Source organism: Astyanax mexicanus, chromosome 24 (genome assembly GCF_023375975.1).
Source record: "Astyanax mexicanus isolate ESR-SI-001 chromosome 24, AstMex3_surface, whole genome shotgun sequence".
Classification (NCBI taxonomy): Eukaryota; Metazoa; Chordata; class Actinopteri; order Characiformes; family Acestrorhamphidae; genus Astyanax; species Astyanax mexicanus.
Genome location: NC_064431.1, coordinates 25,423,607 through 25,447,666, shown reverse-complemented (window position 1 = coordinate 25,447,666; position 24,060 = coordinate 25,423,607). Strand labels below are relative to the sequence as shown.

Genomic DNA, 24,060 nt, shown 5'->3' with positions numbered 1-24,060 from the left:
TGAATGAGTCAGTGTGTTTTTGGTACAGGACCGCTGCCAGTGGAACTTGTGTACTCATGGTCTTGTATCTCAAGTGGAAATGGTTCAGTAAATCAGTCATTCCTTAAAGAACTTGTATGATTGTGCTAAAGCTAATAGCCACCAATTTCTGATGATAATTGGCCAATATTGATGTTTTTCTGCTGGTAGAATAGTTTCTTTAAATCAGGGGTTCTCAAAGTTCATGCAGGCAGGGACACTTTACCAAGCTACTGTACTGTACTTTATTGAACCCGGAGAATGAGATCTTCTCAGTATTTCACTGCCTTTAGCTTTCATTACCCTGCTGAGATGCTGACAGTGTCCAGAATCACAGTTTTTTTTTTAGCATTGCTCTCCTAGTATCATGTCCCAAGACTTTTGCCATGTTCCATGGAAGCAAAGAAACACTGCGCTGATCTGTGGGATATGCATATGGGGTCAGTTGGGGCCAGACGTCACTGAAAATGATAATTACCACATCTTGATAGGGGCGGAAATCATAATAATGATATCACAATACTGTGATTCAGCAATATTCCATTCTTTAATTCACTACAATATTTTACAGCATCTTTGTTACTGAAGAGGATAAAATACCTAAATAAGCAAATACCAGGAATTACTAATTTATTGGTGTAAATTTGACAGATTTTGACAACCAATATTCTTCATTGATTAGCATCACTATGTAAGGTAATCAAGCAGTAACTTTAGTATGTTAAATTGGAGGACAAGTCTCTGGGAGTTTGTGTTTCAAAATGTTTAAAAAATATATAGCTATTTGAAGCTTGTCTTGATACATTATTGAAAAATTAAAACAATTTGATATACCATGCTAATTTACGCCACGAATTGATATTGTATCACAAACAAAAACCATATGATATATTGCAATAATGATATATTGTCACACCCCTACCCTCTGCACTGTACACTATGGGTGGTAATCTATGCCTTCTATGACATATTCCTGGTACATATGTGACATTGTGTGTAAAGCACGAATAATTATTGAATATTCTTACATTATACATCCCATAGCTTTCAATTGTTCTGTTGTTTACATTTTCGAAAATGTTTATTTCCAGATAAACAGTTCCAATTTACAGATTCACAGTGTGGTCTCTGGAACATAACCCCTAACAAATTGTCCTTCAACCTTTGGCCTCCAACCCCCCACTGTAAATATGTTTAATTACAAATTAAATAAACATATTTGCTACTGTGATGTTTTTATCAGGACTACATAACAGTTTTTACATGCTACACTGAATTCTTTTCATTCAGAAAAGTAAAAACAAACAATAAAAAAGACCATTTGACTCGACTCAAAGCAGTTACCTGTTTTAATACAGAGGCTTTTTGTGTTCACATAATATCTGATTCACAAGAATGTGTACCCTACACACAGAACCAGATCCAACAGAATTAGCGTTTTGGTTTCTGCCTGAGCAAATTTATTGAGAAATGCCTCAATTCCTGGTAGAGTTTCAGGGTGAATGCAGAGAGATTGAGCTTCCAAGAGGGAGAGGCTGGAAATAAATGAGTCTAAATGTTTTTTCTTGTGGAGCCAAGGCTTTCAGACTTGATTTAACCCAGCCTGGCATTACTCAGGGTGTGTGTACTGTATATATATGTGTGTGTGTGTGTGTGTGTGTACAACGTGTTTGTGTTTGCACACCTCTCCCACTTTAACTGGACTGAAGTCACACATGATGTCATTTTAACAGGGGAAAACATTAATAGATGGCAGAAATAGGATACAGCATACTACCTCTCTTGTATTGGAATTCTTAACCTCCACCTGTTAAAGAACCACCGAAATGGCTACATCTCTTTATTCACTAATGATTTTGAGTTTTTATTACTTTTACACAGGCCCCATGCTTTAGAACTATGTTCTCTATGGTAAATGTATATTCATTAAGAAGGTAGGGATGCAGCAAATCTAATCTATAATGAACTTGTCAATTTCTATCTACTGGTTATCAAACTTATTAGACCTTAAAATACGGTATACACACTGATAAGACATAAGCATAAGCAAAAGCATAACCTGTTTATTTTTGACTAGCCCACCACAACAGATCTGACACATCAATGCATGGACCTCACAAGACCTCTTAAGGCACCGTGTGGTATCTGTAATGAAGACTATAACACTAGCAGCAGAGCCTTTAAAAAGTCCTGTAAATTGTGAGGTGATGCCTACATGGATGGTCTCCATCTACTCACCAGCTGTCCTTGCTTAAAGAACTTTGGGTAGGTACTGATCACTGCATTTTGGGGAACATCCCACAAGATTGCGATATGTTTTTCTGGAGATGTAACTACCAAATCTAACATGGGTCATGTCAAAGTGTCTCAGATACCTGTTCTGGCCTATTCATTATGTTTTTTGTCACATCACCTTTAAATAACTGATTGTTTACTTGTTCTCTAATGCATCGATTTCACCCTTTGACAAATGCCTTTGTTCATTTTCACATCACCTGTACCTGTTGTCCAAAAATTGTATGTTTTGCACTGTAGATTAATACTAAAGACATCCACAACATGAAGAAAAGCATGGAATTATTTAAGAAAACAAAAAAGTGTTAAGCAAACCAGAATGTTTTATACAAATATAGATTCTTCCAAGTTAGCACCTCTTGCTTAGATAACAGCTTTGCGCATCTTGACATTTTCTCAGTCAGCTTTATGAGGTAGAGTCACCCCGAATTCAGGCTTTCAGTTAACAGCTGTGCTGATCTCGTCGAGAGTTAATTACTTGAATTTTTTGTCCCTTAATGTGTTTGAGAGCATCAGTTGTAAAAATAGCCCTATTTGAGTAATGATCTAATCCTTATTATGGCAAGAACTCAACTAAGTAAAGAAAAAAACTTTAAGAAATGATAGTCAGTCAAAGTCAATAAAAGTATCCCCAAGTGCATCAAAAACATCGTGATAAAACTGGTACTGCACTACTATCTTTTACAGTGCAATAATTATATGTATAGTGCAAGTTATGTGTGAATCTGTACATTTCTTACTTCTATTTGTATTTATTGTGTTTTATTATTGTGTGCTTACTCTCTAAATAATATTATTTTGAATTTATATACAGTTTATCTTTGTTGGCTAATTGAAATGAGTGACAGAAGATGTAGATTTATTTTAGCCTAAATAAAATGATTTAAAACACATGTAATTTGACCAGAGTGCCCACACTTTTGCTAAAGACACACAGGATGCTCCAAAGACCCCATCCCAGCCTCTGCTTGGTTCGGTTCAGGTAATATCTGGCAACCCTAGACTATGGTTGGAGTGTACCTGAAGCTAGCTAAGGATGCTAATCTTGGTTTGTGGGTCGCTGCTGCAGCGCGAGCGTTCAAACGCGTTCAAATTCAAAATGTAACGGATTTAACGGTTCCAGCGGACGGTCCAGCAGCGGCAGCTGAGGTTAGTAAATTTTCTCATGATGTTACACAGTGATTTAGCGTGTTAAATCCAGTATACATGTGTTTATAATGATTTAAGTGTCTTGTTTAAGTAAGTACACAGACAAACCCAATTATTATCATGTTAATTTGTTCTTTAATTTGCCAGTTCCTTTGTGAATCTTTCATTTGTGTTCCTCAGTCATTTGTGTTTACTGTGTGTAGCTTATACTGCAAAAAACTAAATCTTAACAAGTGAAATTTTCTAAATTTAGGGCAATAAATCTTATTTTATTCTCTGATAAGACTTTTTGTCTTACTAAGCATTTGTAAGTATTTTGCTTATTTTAGGGATAATTATCTTAATCATTCTTACTTAGAATTTGTACCTTATTTTAAGTAATTTGAACTCAAGATAAGCACAATCAAGCAGCAATCAAGTTATTCTGATTCTTGTGTCCAAAAACAGTTCCTTTTTTGCTTGATTTAGGTGTTACTTCACTCATTTTGAGACTTTGCCATTGCTTTTTGTAAGAAATCTTCCTAGGAAAAATTTGCTTACCCCATTGGCAGATTTTTTTTGCCTAATAATCATATATTTGTCTTAATTTGCATATATTTTGTCTAGTTTTCGCCAGTGGATTTTTTTGCAGTGTAGCATAGTTATCTTTGTAAGGAAGGAAATAGCATTTCCAGATGAGCTGAGAGGATGACAGAGACTCTCTTTACATTAATTATTATCTGATAAAAAAAACAACCTGACTACAACTAGCTGGAAGGCTATTTCTGCTGCATCCAGCTTTATAACATTACCTGGATAGTACCTGATATTACTTACCGTATTTTATGGTAACGTTACCGTATTATAAGGCACACTATCAATGAATGTCTGGTTTAATACGTAAAGTGCACTGGATTATAGAGCACATTTTAAGCGACACTACTAAGTAGGGGTGGGCAATATGGCTCTAAAATAATATCAGGATATTTCAGGGTATTTTTGCGATAACGGTATACTTGGCGATATAGGAAAACTAAAATAATTCATTCATTTCAGGAATATAGTATAATAGTTTAACAGAATAATCATAATGTGGCGAAATAAATAATATAGCATAAAATAATATAATGCAGCAAATAATATTGCAGAATATTTAGTGAATGCATATAACCTGCAAACTAAAACAATTATACAATAAATACACCTAAAGCTTCACAGTAAATAATAGACTACTTTTAAGACAGAACAGTCCTATTATCACGATATGTATTTTTAATATCCTGATATTTCTGTGTCACAATATATTGTATACGATATAATATTGCCCACCCCTACTACTAAGAAACAAGGGTGTCGCTAATATGTTTCCTTTCTAATTCAACAGTCAAGTGAGCGCTGAATGTTAATCTACACAGATTTCTCTCCTAAAATCTGTATAAGTTCATGTGTTATGTAGCAAACTTAAAATCGACAAAAAATGCAGTTACCTATTTTTCATTAGACGACAACAATATGAACATTCCCACAAACTAATATTTACCAGTAGAAATCTCCAATTTCCAATTTGAGGGTGTTTTAATTAATAAAATGCTTTTTAATGGTTTACTCCCATCCACACATAAAAAAATTAGACTTACAATATTTCAGAATGGATGTGTAAAAGTCAAACAACACTTTGACACTGAATACAACTGGATGCTAAAAGTATAACAGCACAATAACATTCTTTTTTGGGATAATATATTTTCCAGACAAAATTGCATTAAACAATATTAATGAAATTTAATGCCACTGATAAAAAGATAATATGATAGGATAATAATGTGATTACACACTTTTTAAAGAGCACTGCATTTTTTATTGATTCAAGAATATTGAGACATTGGAATTAGAATGTTTAAAAATAATATTTAAAATTTCTTAAATATTCTAAAAGAGTAAAACATGAATACAACGTTGGCAATAAGTTAATACATATTAATATCAAATGCATTGAGTACAGTGGATCAGAGGAACTTAACTTTTTAATGCATTTGTTTGTTCTGAAATAAATTGATAAAAGTCATAAAGCAGTACAGATGCTCACATACCCTATAGTGTGAAGGGATAAAATATGCACTTTGTATGTGTAGCCTTGATTTTTAGAGTGACAGTATTCCCTGGATGTTTAACTGTTTAAACTGTGGGTTCCCTCCCCCAAGCCATTACAGGGAAGGTAGAATATCACCTCAACACCAAGTCAACCGTTTTCTTAGCGTAAGGTGTGTGTATGTTTATGTGAGAGATCTTTGTGGTGTGCTTGGCCTCTTTAGCCCTGATTAAACAGCTGTGGCGTGTTCCCCTTGGGCTGGGGGCAGGCGCATTGACCCGGATCGTGTCGGAAGTTCAGGAGTTGAGCTGGATTTTAGTTGGGGCGTCAGGGGGACCCGCAGGGCGGCCAGTCTTCACTGAGGCCTAATAACTCATAGCAGATGTGCTCAGCAGAGTGGAGACATGAATGCAAAAAGGTATATACAGATTTCTTTTGTATATTTTTCCCATTATCAAACAACAAATAATATTAGACAAATATAACATGAGTAAATACAAAAAGTACTTTTTAAATTATAATTTTATTTATTAAAAGAAAAAACTTTCCAAAGCAATCAAGCCCTATGTGAAAAAGTGTTTGCCCCAAAACCTAACAACTTGGTTGTGCCAGCCTTGGTGGCAACAACTGCAATTAACCTTTACCGATAACTGCCAACGAGTCTTTTACATCTCTGTCGAGGAATTTTGGCCCACTCTTCAGTCACATTGGAGGATTTTCCAGCATGAAAGACCTGTTTAAGATCATGCCACAGCATCTCAATCAGTCTTTGATTAAGCCACTCCAAAACTTTAAGCCATTCTTAAGCCATTCAGAAGTGGACTTTTGTTTGGAAGTTTGTGTGCTTTGGATCCTTGTCTTGCTACAGAACCCAAGTACACCTGAGCTTGAGGTTACGAAAAGATGACCAGACATTCTCCTTCAGGATTGTCTGGTTAACAGCAGAATTCCTGGCTCCTGGTTAAAACTCTTTTTCACAAAGGGCTAGATAGGTTTGGATAGTTTTTTTCACTTAATATATGAAGTCATTATGAAAAAAAAAAAAAAAATATATATATATATATATATATATATATATATATATATTTACTCAGGTTTTATTTGTCTGATATTAAAGTACAGTTCATTTTCTGAATCAGTTTCTCTGATTTTGCTATTCATAGATATATATTTGAGTAAAATGAAAATTGTTGTTTTATTCTATAAAATACAGACAACATTTCTCCCAAATTTCAAATAACAATATTGTCATTTAGGGCATTTATTTGCAGAAAATGAAAAATGGCTGAAATAAAAAAAGGTACAGAACTTTTAGGCCTCAAATTATACAAAGAAAGCAAGTTCATATTCATAAAGTTTTAAAAGTTCAGAAATCAATATTTGGTGGAATAACCCTGTTTTTTTATCACTGTTTACATACATCTTGGCATGTTTTACTCCACCAGTCTTACACACTGCTTTATGCCACTCCTGGTGCAAAAATCAACTTGGTTTGATGGCTTGTGATCATCCATCTTCCTCTTGATTATATTTCAGAGGTTTTCAATTTCATTGAAAAAATTCATTTTTAAGCGCTTTTATTTTTTTTCCAGAGCTGCATATATATATATATGCTTGTGTTTTTGTGTGCGTGTTCATACCTTGCATATGTTCTTGGCTGCAATCGTCTTTTCTTTACCTCATCCTATGCTAATACTTGTCTTCTATAAGCAACACAGTTTGCTTTAAAGTGAGGGAATTTTGCAAGTTGTTATATATTATTACCATTATTTTTTACTAAACATATTTTAATTAATTAAAAAAAAATATTTACATATTATTTCGATTCACAGTTTAATGAAAGTACTGTAATTGACCACAAGATGGCAGGAATGCTATAAAAAAGTTATGAACTCTTACCCACTAGATGTCAGCAAAGGCTTGCAGAGATTTACTGCCTCTATCGGGATGATTTCTGAGTGAATGATAAGTGCTTAATGATTTTCTTCCTGTAGGCTGATTTGGTTTACTCCCATTTATACTTTATTTATTATTACAATGCCTTGCAGTAGCTCTAACAAGAAAAATGTATGCGCCTGAAGCTGCATTTTGTTATGTTGGCATATGTTTAAATGAATAATTAAAAGAAATACATTTCATAAACTACTGTACTTTCAAAAATAAGTGAAGCATTGTGTCTCAAAAATAACATTTACATATATTATTGCAGCATTTAATTGTATATTGTATATTTCAATTTAAAATATTTGTTATAAATGTATGACCTTTATATTTTTATCAAACTATATATCCAGGTTAAGGTTAAGAGAATCAATGATTGAGTAATTGTGAAATGAAAACATAAGTAATCACAGAAAAAAAAACATGACATTTGATTATATTTATTTTTTTCCCTTTTTTGTCAAAAATTACAGATGAAAAAAGAACACAATATATGAATATGAATACATAATTAAAACTTAAATAATAAGTCAAATCCATTTTATGCATGAGAACTTAATTCAGGCATTTCAGTAAATTTGTCTGAAATATTTTAATATATGCATCTCCAAAATTTAAATACAATTTTAGAAATAATTAACAATTAACCTCACAATTAAATTATGTATATATGTATATAATTAAAATCTCTTATAATGTACTGTACAGAATTTGTTTCTATTTGTTTCTGCTGAATGTCTTTCCCACTCTTGGACAGATTAGCTCTTTCTCTCTAACAGATTTTCTCTTTCTCTCTCAATAGTGTTTATCAATAGTATACTCAAATAATGAGCAGCTTCATGCTTTTGTGTTTCTTGTCAGTGAAAACATGTAAGTGTATATGCATGCGTGTCTTTCTGATGAGACTGAGTGAGATTGCTCACAGGCTGCTGACAGTTAATTTGAGTTTGACTCCAATTAATTAGATTACTCATGAAGTCACTGTTTGCCGAAATTGCTCGGTGTGTTGTCTGATAACTTCTATTAAATATTAGCTCAGAACTGAAACGGCTGTGATTTTTTTGCAAATGAGTGTAAAGAAAATATGTGTGTCAGTGTATCTCATGTTAAGTCAGGAAACAAAAGGTTGGCTTAGAGCTTAAAAAGTACACTGCAAAAAACGATTCTTGAGCCCAGTAAACTTTGCTCATTAATATGAGAAGATTTTACCTAAAATTATACTTTTTGAACTATGCTTAATTAAAACAGTATGTACAACCCAATATTTTGTGTGTTTATTTTGTTTAGAAATTTGGAGAAATATTGCATGAATATTTGAGTAAAATCAACATGATTTGAGCCCAGTGATGTTTGCTCATTATAATGAGAAGATTTTACCTAAAATTATACTTTTCGAACTTTGCTTAATTACAAAAATAAGTACAACCCAATAGTTTTAGTGTGTATTATGTTAAGATTTTGTTACGCCTAACTAAATATTTTAAGGCTGCTTGGGAGACCACGAGGCACTGATACAAGTACTTATCTCCACTGATGAAGAACTTTTGGAAGGCAGCGAGCATGGACTGCATGGGTAAGAGCACAGTGACTGATTATTTTTGAGATATTTACAGTTGTGAGTTATCTGTGTAGTTTAAGTTGGTTTTAGAAACACGGTGCTATAGTGAACTGTGTTGGCCTGCAGCTATAGGCAAGCATCAAACCGAAAGAAAGGGCAAATGTAGCTAGCTAGCACGTAGGCTAACCACCCGGGTGGCTATTCCGGCACTGGGCGCGTACAAACCGGGCTGGGCCGTCATGCTAACACCGCATTAGCGACCCCGGTGAGTAGACCAGAGTCGGTCTAGCTGGCTTAATCAACTTATTTTTAGCGTGCCGTAATGCTAACACCGCGTTAGCGTGCTGTAATGCTAACACCGCGTTAGCGTGCTGTAATGCTAACTAACACAGCGTTAGCGTGCTATAATGCTTACACCGCGTTAGCGTGCACCGCATTAGAGACCCCGGTGACTAACGCCAGACCAGAGTCGGTCTAGCTGGCTAATCAAAGTATTGTTCGCGTGCTATAAGGCTAACGCATGTTAGCTACAATGATTGGCCACTTCAACCCCTTTTTTACATTCTCCTTTTCACTGAGCAGCTTGGTGCACTTAGTTCTATAATTATCAGTGTTGGGAATAACAGCGTTATAAGTAACGGCGTTAGGTAACGACGTCATTTTGTCAGTAACGGGATAAAATAATTAATTACTTTTCCTGTCGTTACAACGCCGTTGACGTTACTGGTGATTAAAAGCAGTGCGTTACTATATAATGATATAATAACAGTAATTCGAGCGGACCCCTGCCCAGGCTAGTGAGTAGTAACAGGTGTTTCACCATGAACTGTGACCTATAGAGATCTGTGACTCCAGGTCTAAACAGGTGACAGTTCTCGGTGTAACACCTGTTGAACTTGACACGCTCTTAACACGCCCTGGCCCGACGGCGGGCCAGATAAATATAATAATTAATATCTGGCTGTGTTTATGAATAATTACAGGCTCAATATATCAATGACAGCCTGCTGACTCTCAGGATTACGGAGCTGCAAACCGTTTTACTGTCGGATGTACGGTTCCTGAATAAGAGTGCGTTAGACGGTTCGGTCTGTGAACACGCTCTTTGATCCGCCTGGGGTTACTACAGGACACCCCTCACACGCAAACAGAGAATATCAGCGCGTACCTCAGAGTCCGGGCTTCAGAACCCCTCCAAACATCACAACATCCATCAGTCCAGTCTCCAGTAATCCTCATATCCGAGCACTGCTTTTAGAAAAAAATATTATCAACTTTAACGGTTTATTTTAGGAGTTTCTCTTTGTTCTACAGCGATAAACTGCGCATGCGCGTTTCCATGGGCTTCAGCCTGAGAAAAAAAGAGGTCTGGGCTCAGCCAATCAGGTGGCGAGTTATGCGGGACAGAGGTGGTAGCCAATCAGAGCCAGTGTTTTTACACGTGTGCCGAAGCACACCTGTGACACTCTCTGTAACTGTTTACTTTTTGCTTTTGCTTTTTTTTTATAAAAAAAAAAAATGTTTTTTTTAAAGGATTTTATTCTGCTCTATTCTGATGTGCAATAAATATAAAAAGTTATGTACAAACACCTTTCTGATCTACTTATTTCAACTGACTGTAAAAATGCTTTTTTTCAGTAATTGGCCTGCAGGTTAGGGAGACAAAGGGATAAAATATTATTTTTGTTTCTACACTGTTTTACAGAGTTTTTGCAGATGAGCATAAAACACATGTATTTCTATAATTACAGACTGTTTGTTAAAAAAATAAATGGAGTTCATTTGAAATGGTCTAAGACTTTTTTTTAACTGCTTTTAAATATTTAATGTTCAGCTGCTCAACCTGCTGTCTTGCTCATGTTCATCTTACAATATTAAGTTAAGTTAATATTAAGTTTATTCACTGGACAAAGACATTTTTTTATGTGAAGGCGTAAAGTGATTTTTTTTTGTACTGTCAGTATTAAGACTTTTTGAAAAAAGGACAAAAAAACTTTTCTTAGTTTTATTTAAGAATATGGTGCAACATTTTTGCAAACGTATTATTAAGTATTGCCAGTTTAAGATTTTTGTTAAAAATGAGTAAAAAAATATTTGTTGGTTCTACGTAAAAATATGGTGCAACATTTTTGCAACCTTATTATTAAGTAATGTCAGTTTAAGATTTTAGTTAAAAATGACTAAAAAATATTTGTTGGTTCTACGTAAAAATATGGTGCAACATTTTTGCAACCTTATTTTTAAGTAATTTCACTGTAATTTTTTTTGTAAAAATGACGAAAAATGTTTCTATGGGTTTACGTAAAAACATAGTGCAACATTTTTGCAAGCAAATTATTAAGTAATATCAGTTTAATATTTTAATTAAAAGTTATCAAAAAAGATTTGTGGGTAACACTTAAAAACAAGCTTGCAAAAACGTTGCACTATATTTTTAAGTAAAACCAGCACATAATTTTTTACAGTGTATCTAGCCATTTTTTTATGTAGAAACTTCATACATCTAGAGTATTTTAATATTGTTTTCATATTAAACCATATACATAAAATAACATAGAAATATATAAATATGTATATGAACAAAATCCAATTCTAACTTTTTGCTCCATTTGTTGATTCACGGCCACAAACGGCACATCTGATTCGATTTAATGAAGCATTATTAAATAAAAGTAGATAATGCCTAAGTAAAAACTGCTTGTAGTAAATGGTAAATGTTTCAGGCTTAAGTCAACTGCTATAGTAAAATCATACTGCTTTATTTGTTTGTATATGTTAGTGTTTAACAGATATAATATATATGCTATGGCTGCACAGTATTAGGAAAAAAATTACATTGCATTAAATATGTTTTTCCCTGTAAATATTGCAATATTAAAATGATCCAGGATGTCATAATATGAATAATGCACTCTGTGTGTCCAAGATTGGAGTAAAATACATTATACGAGGAACACATAATCTGTCTTGTGAAGATATGTCATGGAAAATGAAACTAGTGTAAGTTTTCCTTTTGTATCAAGCAGCAAATACATTGCAGCAATTTAATTAAATGTGAATTACGTAACAGTGATTTTACTATTGCTCATGAATGTATTGTGCAAATTAGAAGTGTGCCATATCGTATCGTACACAATAACATCGCCAACATTTTAAAATATTGTAAACAATATTATTTCCTGAAATATTGTGCCATATCACACAACCCTAATTATCACATCAGAGTACTAAGTTTTTACTGTTTTCATCAAAAAAAAAAAAATCTCTCTGTTCTCATTTCCCATTATACTGTATGTCTACTAGAGACAGATTATATCTGCCCAGTATCATATATTTTACTTTAATCCTGAATATATGGAGAAATTTGGAGTGCATTGTTAGTATCATGATATTCTGGATCATTGACTTCTTATAATATTAAAATTAAATTTTTATTTTGATGCAAATCATGATATTGTTTTAGGGCCATATCGTCTACCCCTAGTGCAGATAGTACATATTAATTTTAACATACACACATTTTTATATATGTTTATTTTATATATTAACATTTATGTATGTATGAGTTTGAATGTATTTATGCATATATGGTGCCACTGGAACATCAGTTCTGTTATTCACTTCTGTGGTTTTAATGTTTTGGCTCAATGTAGTATGAATATTGTTATATATATATATATAGCTGACTTCTGTTTCTGAATGTAAATGTTATGATTCAAGTTTTTTTAGCCCTACTAATGCTAATGAATTTTAGCCAAATTAACTTAAATTATGAACTTATTGTACTTACATAAGGAAATCTATTTTTTTGTCTCTGTTAAATCAATATTTAAAGATTTTTCTCTATTTTTAGTTTAAATCTGTCTGTAAATAGTCTTTGATTGCTTGTGTTTGTGTAAGTTCTCGGTATCTTTGCCGTGTCAGTGCTGCTGTTTGTGAATGCGAGCTGTTTGTGTTCTGATTCTGTGGTCGTTTAGAAGCTGATCTTAACACTCCGGCAGGAGATGGCACGATGATACGAGCCCAGCTTTTGGAAGAATGCGTCATACTGTATAAAAAGACATGAAATTTAGCACTGCTGTTTAGTTGTTATCTGGCAAAGACTCTATTGGTTTTTTATCTCCAATTTAGGAGATGCTTTTGCCTAAGCACAGCTTAAGATGCAGATAAAGAACAATAACTGCTTAGTAAGAGTTATGGATATATAAAGCCCAACAAAGGGAACAAATCCTTGAAACATCTTAAAACGCTGTCAGTCGAGTGAGTAGAGCTGTTATTGCTATGTACAGATCTAAGATATTAACCCCTTTAAACTGCAGGGATATAGTTAGTAATCTTCACAGTTAGTAATCTTTAGACTTGTCTTTAGACGCCTGTCACAGAAATTACATTATCAACTTGTGCTACAATATTAGTACATAACCTCTATTAGTTTTGTTGACTCCAGTATTATCTATTGTGTTTATTTAGCCATTATTAAGTTGTTTTTGTTTTATTTTAACACATTCTTATATTCAAATTACAACATTGAATATTCTAAATAATAAAAAAAAATAAAAAGTTTCTTGCTTTCTGAAGTTAGTCTGGAAATGCATTATTATGCTATTATATTATCATATATGAATATCATTTAATTGCAACTTCTAGATTTCTAGATATATAATTAGACAATTTATTGTCCTAAAAATGCTTATCATAACAGGCCTATATATGTCTTTCATTAACTTAAAATGATTAGTTTTTTCAAAAGTATGTGATTTTGTTGTGTGGCAGTAAATTGGAAAATTATTATTAGTTATATGGATTATTTTGGTTCAGTTTTAAAATTAAAGCCAATTATGTAATTAAAGTAAATCTGAACGTTTACAGCAACTGATTTAGCTGATTTAGCATCACGGCTATAAAAGTCATTATAATTTTGCTAATAATGTAAAGTTGATCCAGGGTAATTTTATGCCCTTACTGTAAAAATTCTACATTTGAACTGATTGAGAACAAGAGAATGGATTACCAGATTTCCAGAAGATAATGAAGATAGTCTCCGACAGATAGTACTAGATAGTTAGTTACTGTTTACTTTTTGCTATTTATGCTAATGTAATATTGTTGAGAAGCCCAATATTTTTTAAATTGGTAACTTTACAGGGAGAGAACATAAACAGCTACTAAATGTTTTGTAGGTAAAGTACAAACTCTGTTCATAGTAAATCTTTACAATTTCTGTTGGTCAGTTTATCACAATATTTTTGCGCAGTGTAAAATTAAATAATAATAATAATAAAGTGTATATTTGCATTATAGTGTAGACTATGTGTGGGCGATGTGGCCGTAAAATAATATTACAATATTTTATAATATATAACAAAACACAGGAAAATATTAATTAAAGCATTATTTCAATAATATATTACTATGGCAACAAAACTATTTTTTAAAAACTAGATTTATTTAGTGTAAATATAACAATTTCAAAATCTGTACACTCTTGTCTATTTTGTAAACAACAGTAACTTACAAAGGTTAATAATGTAACAAAATAACAATGTAATAAATGCAATACAAGTATTATATTACATTTATTATTACCTGTATACGAAAAATACCCTTAAGCCAACAAAATAAAAATCATTATTTTTTTTTTTCCATCATAGTCATTTTAAATTTGAATTATATTATTTTATACAAAAGGTCAAACCCCTTGTGTGTGGGCTGCATATAAAATGAATATGAATTAGAGTAAGATTATGATAAAAACAGTATTCATTTTAAGATGTTTATAATTGCATAATACTTCATTTAATTAATGTTTGAATAAATGTTAGTATCTGCAGTGGTAATACAGGTATATGTACTCTTAATTCTCTCAATGATTTTAAATATTATGTATTGGTCAGTTAATCATCACATTAATCAATAATGGAACTTATATACAAACATAGGTAAACACATACTGAAATAAAAATCTGCAAATCTGGTAATTATTTGTTAATAAAACAATAATTACAGTACTACAAAAATTGTACAGTACTACAGTTACTAAAGTGGTACTTTTTATCATTGGTGTCACTATTACTGGTACTAGACAGAACATGGAGTTACGAATAAAGAGTTATCATAATCAGCCCAAATTTTTATCTTTACGTATATTAAATGTGCTGCTTCTGGACAGTAGGAACTCTGCTCTCTTCACCTCCCACTTTACCCCGGTTCCCTCTCCACCAGTCTACCTTTTGTCTGTGTTTGAATTTTTGGCATTGCTGCTGCCCGTGGTGCGTGATGCAGACTGAGCGCCTTTTGTGCGTGTGTGTGAGCGTGTGTGTGGGCGCAGCGGTATGCGGGCCCTTGGCGTGTGTGCGTTGCAGCGGGACACGCGTGTGGCCGCTGACGCCAGTCTGCCCGCCTGTCTGTCTCTCAGCGCTGCTGTTTGGACACACCTGACCGAGGCTGGAATCACCCACATGGCTGTGCGGCCTTTATCTCTATCTGTACTCTCTGTGTGCTCCTGTACTCAGGACTTCTCTATCTCTCTTTGTTCTCTCTCTCTCTCTCTCTCTCTCTCTCTCTCTCTCTTTTCCTCTCTGAAGAGATGCTATAGCCAGATATCATCCTGACCCAATGTGACAGTGTACTTATGAGGACTGCACAATACAGCTCTGAAAAAAAAAAATTAAGGGACCACTTCAGTTTCTGAATCAGTTTCTCTGATTTTGCTATTTTATTCACTGCTTTTGGATAAAAATAAGAGACCACTTAAAAAGACGAGTTTCTTTGATTTTACCCAATTAAAAACCTCTGGAATATAATCAGAAAGAAGGTGGATGATCACAAGAAATCGAACCAAACTGAACTGCTTGAATTTTGTACCAGGAGTGGCATAAAGTTATGCAAAAGCAGTGTGTAAGACTGGTGGAGGAGAACACGGCAAGATGCATAAAACCTGTGAAAAATCCAGGTTTATTTAAAACTTTATGAATGTAAACTTGTTTTTCTTGCATAATTTGAGTCCTGCAAGCTATGCGCCTTTTTTGTTATTTCAGCCATTTCTCATTTTCTGCAAATAAATGCTCCAAATGACAATATACTTATTTGGAATTTGTGATAAATGTTGTCTGTAGTTTATAGAATAAAACAACAATGTTCTTTTTACTAAAACATATACCTATAAATAGCAAACTTAGAGAAACTGATTCAGAAACTTAATTTTTTTCCAGAGCTATTATATAATAATATTGTCTATAGTGTTTATTTGTATTTTTTGAGTTTTTACATATATATAACAGTTAACAGTATTTTAGCCAGTCATTCTTCAATAACTGACCAATGCTGCAATGACTGTGACTCCATACATGTACAGTGTGGACTGCAGTAGGTAAAGAAAAAAAATACATACCGGTAGCTATGTTTCCCAAACTGTAATTAATTACAAATGTTGTGGTCTTTAAAGGGTATAATTGACAGTAATATTGATGATCGCAATAATTTCTCGATTGATATATCATCTAGTTTTTATTAAAGTAACAGTCTCTTAGATATTTTTTCTTTTAAATTAAAAGCAGTTGTCTTTAAACAATTTGGGGAAGGTCTCAACATTTCTTAAGAATCTCTTAAGAATCTTTTATCATATAGCCCACCCCAAGATTTAATTCCTTCTGATATGTATAACCTTTCATCTTACCGTCTTTCTCTGTTCTTCCCTTCTTCTTTTCTCCTCTATGTTGTTTGAGGTTATGAGTGGGTGAATTGTTGTCTGTCGTAGGCACTATAAAAGTTTACTATAATGCATGATTGATGGAGTATTATCAAAATGACCTTAGCTTCATTATGGGTTCCACTCAGGCAAGTCATACAGTATTGTGGTAATAAATCAGCTCCATTCATTGCTGATTTAACTTAACAAAGTGAGGTTGTGTGTTGGGGAAAAGGCAACTGTTTGTACTGTCTACTTCAGAGCTTTGAATTTGAGGTTTAGCCTAATGTTTGTGTGCTGAAGTGCTAAAGTCTATATGTCCATAGTTTTTATTTACTGAATACAGTATATAAGTAAGTATAGTTAAGAAGGCAACTTTTGGGGCGACGAGTGGTACAGTGGTCTAAAGAGCTTCCACTATGATCGGGAGATTGCTGATTTGAATCCCGCTCGTGCGGCTTGCCATCAGCTGTCAGAGCCCTGAGAGACCACGATTGGCCTTGCTCTCTCTGGGTGGGTAGATGGCACTCTTTCCCCTTATCCCTTCTAGTGTGATGTCAGTCAGCACAAGGTGTCTGTGAGCTGATGTATCGGAACTGAGTTGCTATGCTTTCCTCCGAGCGCGCTGTGATGCTACTCGGCAATGCTGCATCAGCAGCAGTTTGAAAAAAGAGGCGGAGTCTGACTTCACATGTATCAGAGGAGGCATGTGTTAGTCTTCACCCTCCTTGTGTTGTGGCATCACTAGTGATTGGGAATATACAGCTGAGTAGCAGCTAAATGGGTGGACAATTGGCCTTGCTAAATTGGAATTAAAATAATAATAAAAAAGGCAACTTCGAAATCAAAATGTAATATCATTATTCACAAAAACGTCATGTATTAGAAAAACTGTTTACAGATATGTAATAAAACTGAGAAAAAAAACACATACTCTATTATTTTAATATGAATGTATGTGAACAAAACATTCTTTATGTTTCTAAACTGTTGCAAAATATTTTTTATTTACCATTTAAAATTGGACTATTGAAAAAAATCCTGTCACTAACCCACTTAGACTTTAGTTGACCTTTCTGAGAAAGGCCATGCTCTGAACTTATAATTTACCCAACAGGGAAATGACCCTCAGAGCGCCCTCCTCTTCGGAACAGGAAAACATTTTACCATTTCACACAATTTTTTTTTTCTTTTCCTGTGAAGATAAGACGTTTTACATATTTCAAACTTATCAGTCTTGTTTGTTTGTTTGTTTGTTTCTGCATGCTGGATGCCTCGCGCCCGCACCGTCATGCTTGTGTTAAATCACAGCAACGTCCCAGAGAGAGGAAACAGAGAGAGAAAAAGAGTGGGAGAGAAAGACTTCATGAGTGAGGGAGTGTAAAAAAGAGAGAGAGAGAAAGAGAGAGAGAGACGGAGGGGGGGAGACGGAGTGGTGCCCCGTGTTTATCAGAACCGTGGAGTTGAGTTCCAGATGGTGTGATAAGGGGAGAAAAAAAACAAGCAAACAAAAACTCTCAAAAATAGAAAGTATGAAAGTAAAAGAGAAGGCAGACAGGCAGACGACAGGCGTGCTCTGGTGCATGCTGGGAAAATGGTTTGCAAAATTCCGGTCTGTGCCCATTGATTCAGTTAGTCTAAGTAGGTTACAGTTTTCCGTCTCCAGCACATTTGAGAACTTCTGTATAATAATGAGGACCGGCGCTAATAAGAACTAAATACCATGTGAATGTATTACTCTATTATTCTTTATTCTTCTCTCAGAGAACACTTGATTACATTAAGATTTAATGCAGGCTTTCAACTTAAAACAATCCAGTATTTTGCAAAAAATTCTGTAACTTTGATAAAACAATCACAGCATTTTAATTCAATTCTTAAAAGTCGAATTTGATTGCAGGTTGACATTAATGTTTTATTATCACTGATTACATTATTTTTCTCATTAAAATAATCAGCAAATAACTTGATTGTGAACAGGATAGGTTTATGCCATGAGAGGCACAGTGCTCAGCCAGCTTTCCCTTCTGCTCTGCCCCTAAACCCATACATCACTCAGTGTGCCTCCCAAACTTCTCCCATTTTTTTTTTTGCATTTTTCTCATTTTAGCTGAGGGTGAAGTCAGCTAAAATCATTATTTACACAGTGGGAGCCCGAAGCAAGACATGCTTGTTCTACTTGTTTTCCACTGTATTGTCTTTAGTAGCTAAGATTGTTTAGAAGGTGAGATGTATCAGATATGTCTTTCTGAGCTCCCTTTATTTTTCATTTTAATATGTTACACATTTCTTTTGCTTTGATAAACTTGAAATATTACTAAATATTACTAATTTCTATACTTTTTCCAGCAGTATGTTGATACAATGTATTGATATTCTATGGTCTAGCTAAGCGCTTTGCTGAACTGTAAGATTTTTCTACACATCCTATCCATTTTAAAGTACCTTTGCTAAAAAAACATCATCTACAGACAAGCTTGGATCTACTGGAGCGACTTTTGAGATTTTTGGTTTCTATAAAGAAAACACGGCCGAGGCTTACGACCGGGCTAAACACGCCATAATCCGTCTTCTGAAGCTGAAGAGAAGATATGTAGATTGCTGATTCTTCCCTCCATCTGTTTCGCTTTTGAGCGAGTTATGATGACCTGGGCGTAACCCCGGGCACCCAGTCCAATCACCCGTGCCTCTCCCAGGTCACCTGACCGGCCCGCCGTCGGCCTGATTGCACCAAACGTGTCTGAGTTTAGAAGTAAGGCTTTTCCTGTTTGACCAATTAGTGGCTCCTTTGGTGTATGCAGATTTCAAGGCCTGTTGATGTAAACGGTAGAGAGTTCTTACTTTAAGGAATATCTTAAAGCAGTGCGGACCCTAGACGGTTCCAGAACGTGTTGGACGTGCCCCCCAGCCTGCAGTGACTATAATTATTCTTAAGTGCTGCTTGCTTCCTTTTCCTCTTTGTTTCGAATTTGACCTTTGTGTCATTGTGTAGTAGTGTTTGTGGATCAGTGGTGGTGTTTTGTCATTTCCTGTGGGAAGAGAGAAGTTAGTGCATCTGCATTTGGGCTTTGATGTTAGGCTACTAATGATTATTTCCATAATTGATTCATATATCAACCATAAACGAGGTAATCAAGCTATTATGTCTTATTATGTATTATTCAATGTTTCCTCTGTGTGACAAGCTGTGTTCTTTTATAGTGATGGACTGCTATATTGCCTCTTATAACTCCTATAATATACTGGATACTTTGGTATTTGCAGATTTTGCAATTGTGTCATAAACATTCATCTTTTAGAAGCTTTTTGTCATAAAATAAATAATAACAATATAATTATATAATATAATTAAATAAATAACACATAATTATGTGGCAGTTAATTATGTGTAGCCAATATAAACTCAATATTCTATATAATAAAAAAATAAAATAAAAGTGAGAACAAAAGTAATAATGCTTTTTCAGACATAATGTTACCAGGTTTCTTCTTAAAAAAAAAATAACATTGTAAAACTGTTTGCTATTTATAATGTAAATGCTAACTGCTAGTAGCTAGTAGCCTCTTCACATCCCATTTCTGGAACTGTTTCTGCATCCTATCCCTCCTCACTCAACCTCACTTCTAGTTTTAGTTCTATGCTTTGTAACTGTATCTAAAGTAATATTGCATAAATTTGCATGGCTAAGAAAAGCATCTTTATATTCAGTGTTTTCTTTTTCTTTCTTGCTCATTTATTCCAATAATTAAAATGTGATATGATATGACATCTTTATGCCTTTTTTGAGATATACCTGATTCCAATTCATTTGGCATCCACTATATGTATCAGGCCTCACACAAACTCAGTTAATGTACATGGCCTTGCCGTAAGCATGCTGGCCAGGGTTCTGCCTCACTCACAAGATAACACCTCACAATTTATGTGGGTGTGGGTGTTCCTAATCGGTCCCCTGAGGAAACACTTCATGATCAGGGCGATTTACATACTCGTGTCTCATGACTTTTTGAATGTCAGCATTGTGGATGTACACAGTAGAGGTTTCAACTGGTTTAAGTGTAGCAATCAATGTGACTCAGCTCTTACCTACAGGTATTGGAGAATGAAACTGAAACACTTGTCATTTTAGTGTGGGAGTTTTCATGGCTAAATTGGAGCAGCCTGGTGGCAAATCTTCATTAATTGCACATTGCACCAGTAAGAGCAGAGTGTGAAGGTTAAAGGTCAATTAGCAGGGTAAGAGCAATGCACACAACATTATGGGTGACATACCAGAGTTCAAAAGAGGAAAAATTGTTGGTGCACGTTTTGCTGGCTCATCTGTGACCAAGACAGCAAGTCTTTGTGATGTATCAAGAGCCACGATATCCAGGGTAATGTCAGCATACCACCAAGAAGGACCAACCACATCCAACAGGATTAACTGTGGATGCTGTAAGAGGAAGCTGTCTGAAAGGGATGTTTGGGTGCTAACCAGAATTGTATTAAAAAAACAAAAACCACACCTGCCCAAATCACGGCAGAATTCAATATGCACCTCAACTCTCCTGTTTCCACCAGAACTGTCCGTCGCCACAATAAATTATTGTGCTCTAAAACAAGGTGTTTCTTTTACATTGTCCAACCCCTGTATGTATTGCTGTCCCGTGATTTTGGCTTGTCAGAGTATGTTTTGCAAATGTTAGAAAAATAAAAATAGGCACCGTCTACACTAAAATAAATAAATAAAAATATTGAAATGTTTAGCTTCTGGTAAAAACGTGCTCTTTGTTGCTTATCTGTAACTGATGCAAGCTGTTGAAGTCTGTGTTTAATTTATTATGGTTAACTTTTGCATGGCTGTTTGAGATTTAGTTTGGCTTATCATGTTATTCATGTTATGGTAAACATAATGTACCGTCCTACTGTTCAGATTAATGCCACCCATCTGTACGACTACTCAGTTTATTTTGACTAAAATTTAGAGACCTATCCTGATGCTTCTCTCTCTCTCTCTCTCTCTCTCTCTCTATCCCTCTCTCTCTCGTTCACTTTCTCTCTCTCTACCTCTCTTTATATATCAATTACCTCTCTCTCTATTTCTCTTTCTTATTCTTTCTCCACTCACTCACTCTCTCTGTCTCTTTATATTTCCCTCTTTCTCTACCTCTCTCTCTTACTGGCTCGTTCACGCTCTCTGTCTCTCTCTCTCTCCCCTCTCTCTCTTTCTCATTCTGTCTATCTATCTATCTTTGCCTCTCTCACTCCCTACCTTTCTATATCTACCTTTCTCTCTCTCTCTCTCTCTCTCTCACATCCATGGTCTCTGTTTCTCTACCTCTACCTCTCACTCTCCGTCTCTACCTCTCTCACTCCCTACCTTTCTATATCTACCTCTCTCTCTCTGTCTCTCTACCTCTTACTCTCTCTCTACCTCTCTCACTCTCTACCTTTCTCACTCTCTCTCCACTTTTCTCTCTCCACCTCTCTATCTACCTCTCTCTCTACCTCTTTCTGTCTACCTCTCTCTCTTTCTCTCTCTCACCCATGCTCTCTCTCTACCTCTCACTCTCTCTTTCTACCTCTCTATATCTACCTCACTCTCTCTCTTTCTCTCTCTCTCTCTCTCTCGCCTTTTTTCTTTCTACTACGCTAAGCTCATCTATCCAGACGGGATCAGAGGACAGCTAGTTGTTTGTTTTTAAATGTTTTGCAGAAGCAAGCGACTTTGTTGCCAGACACACACACACAGTACACACACACACACACCCATAGTGCCCAAAACACACTGGCTAGAACCCCTCCTGACCTCTCTCTCACCCAGGATCCCTGGGAAAATGGCAGACAGGCAGGCCGGAGCACTCAGACACAAAATCACAACCAGACCCGTCGCCAAGTGCAGAGAGAGAGCCTCCGTCCAACCTAACCCTGCCACCCAGGGAAGCCAATGCCCAGAGAGAGAAAGCTCTGCCCTGGGGCAACACACAAACAAGCTCACACACAGCTTCCACATGGCCCACAGAGGAAGGTCATGGCTTTGGCAGATTATGAAATGTGATGCGTGCACTACCATTCAGCAGTGTTGAATTGTTTTTATGTTTTTAATAAATGTTATTTTGTTTTAATATAGCAGCTTGAAAAGTACAGTTTAGTGCAGTACACTAGACACCATGTGATGTATTATACCATTTAGCATATCAAGTCTTGTTAAAATGATGAATAATATATGTAATATATAACTGTCATTTTCTCTGCCTTAAAGCAGCACTAGGTAGGATTTTCTTGATTTTTGATCTTTTTAAAGTGATAAAAATTACAGCTTGAAACTCACTGCAGCGCTGCATTGAGGTGTAATAGGAGGAATAGCGGTGCTCTCGTGCCGGAGCTCCTCTGAGCTCAAACCAGACTCTGTAAGTTTTCCGAGGCGGCCGCGACCAACGCTCACGAGAACTGCGCCCTGCTTTCCGACCTTTAGTTCTAACAGTTCTACAAGGACTACTGGTTATTTTTTTACAAACTAACATACAGACACTCTGGCAGAAGCTGGAAAGAGACCAAATATGTCTGTGAAAGCCAGAAAACTAGAAAGAGAAACTAATCCGCCTGAAACATTTATTACGATCTACAACTGTAGGGGGAGCCCACGAGCACAAAAACTCAATCCTACCTAGTGGAGCTTTAATATTTGCTATCTTGATAATTTGTTTTATTGACAGCAGTCATCTAAGACCACAGTTTGGTGATCCCCACGATTAAATGCTGGTGTATATAAAATTGATCAAATTTGCTGTTTGTCTCAGGTGTCTCAACTACAATCCATTTACAGGCAGAGGCAATAATTTACAACATTCTTAGAATCTGGATGCAGCAAATACTAAACTATGCAAAAACCTGTGATTAAGATTACTAAACTAAATATAAGCTGAGGCACTGAGGCACTGACTCAAATTTAAAGTGGAAGTGTAATGGGTAACTCTATATAATAACTTTCATTAATATATCATTAACTAATAATTAATAATTGTTATTTTTCACATTTTAAGAAGCTAAAAAGTTGCTATTACATTTGTAAATACTAATTAACGCATTGGCAACATAAACTGCAATTGATAAACATTTACCTGATTTAAAATTAGTATTTACTAATTACTTTATTACTGTTCAAATTTTGATGAGCTAATGATTCGCTAACATTTTTAATATGAATACCCATTCTGATGAACTACTGCTTTGTTCACATCTACTGATCATTAGTTAAAAATGTATATTAATAAAAGTTATTATTTATTTATTATTTTTAAAACTTTTTAAAACAATACCCAGCCCTAATTGAGCATTTCATGTCTTGTTTAAATGATTCCTTA

The 24,060-nt window shown here is 34.9% G+C and overlaps 1 long non-coding RNA gene across 1 annotated transcript; it reads left to right on the top strand.

The window, feature by feature from the left end:
• Nucleotides 1–5,448: 5,448 nt before the first annotated feature.
• On the top strand, nucleotides 5,449–23,483 carry LOC125787573 (uncharacterized). Its single transcript, XR_007429437.1, has 2 exons — nucleotides 5,449–5,948; nucleotides 22,521–23,483. It is a non-coding gene; the product is annotated as an uncharacterized LOC125787573 (long non-coding RNA).
• Nucleotides 23,484–24,060: the final 577 nt, after the last annotated feature.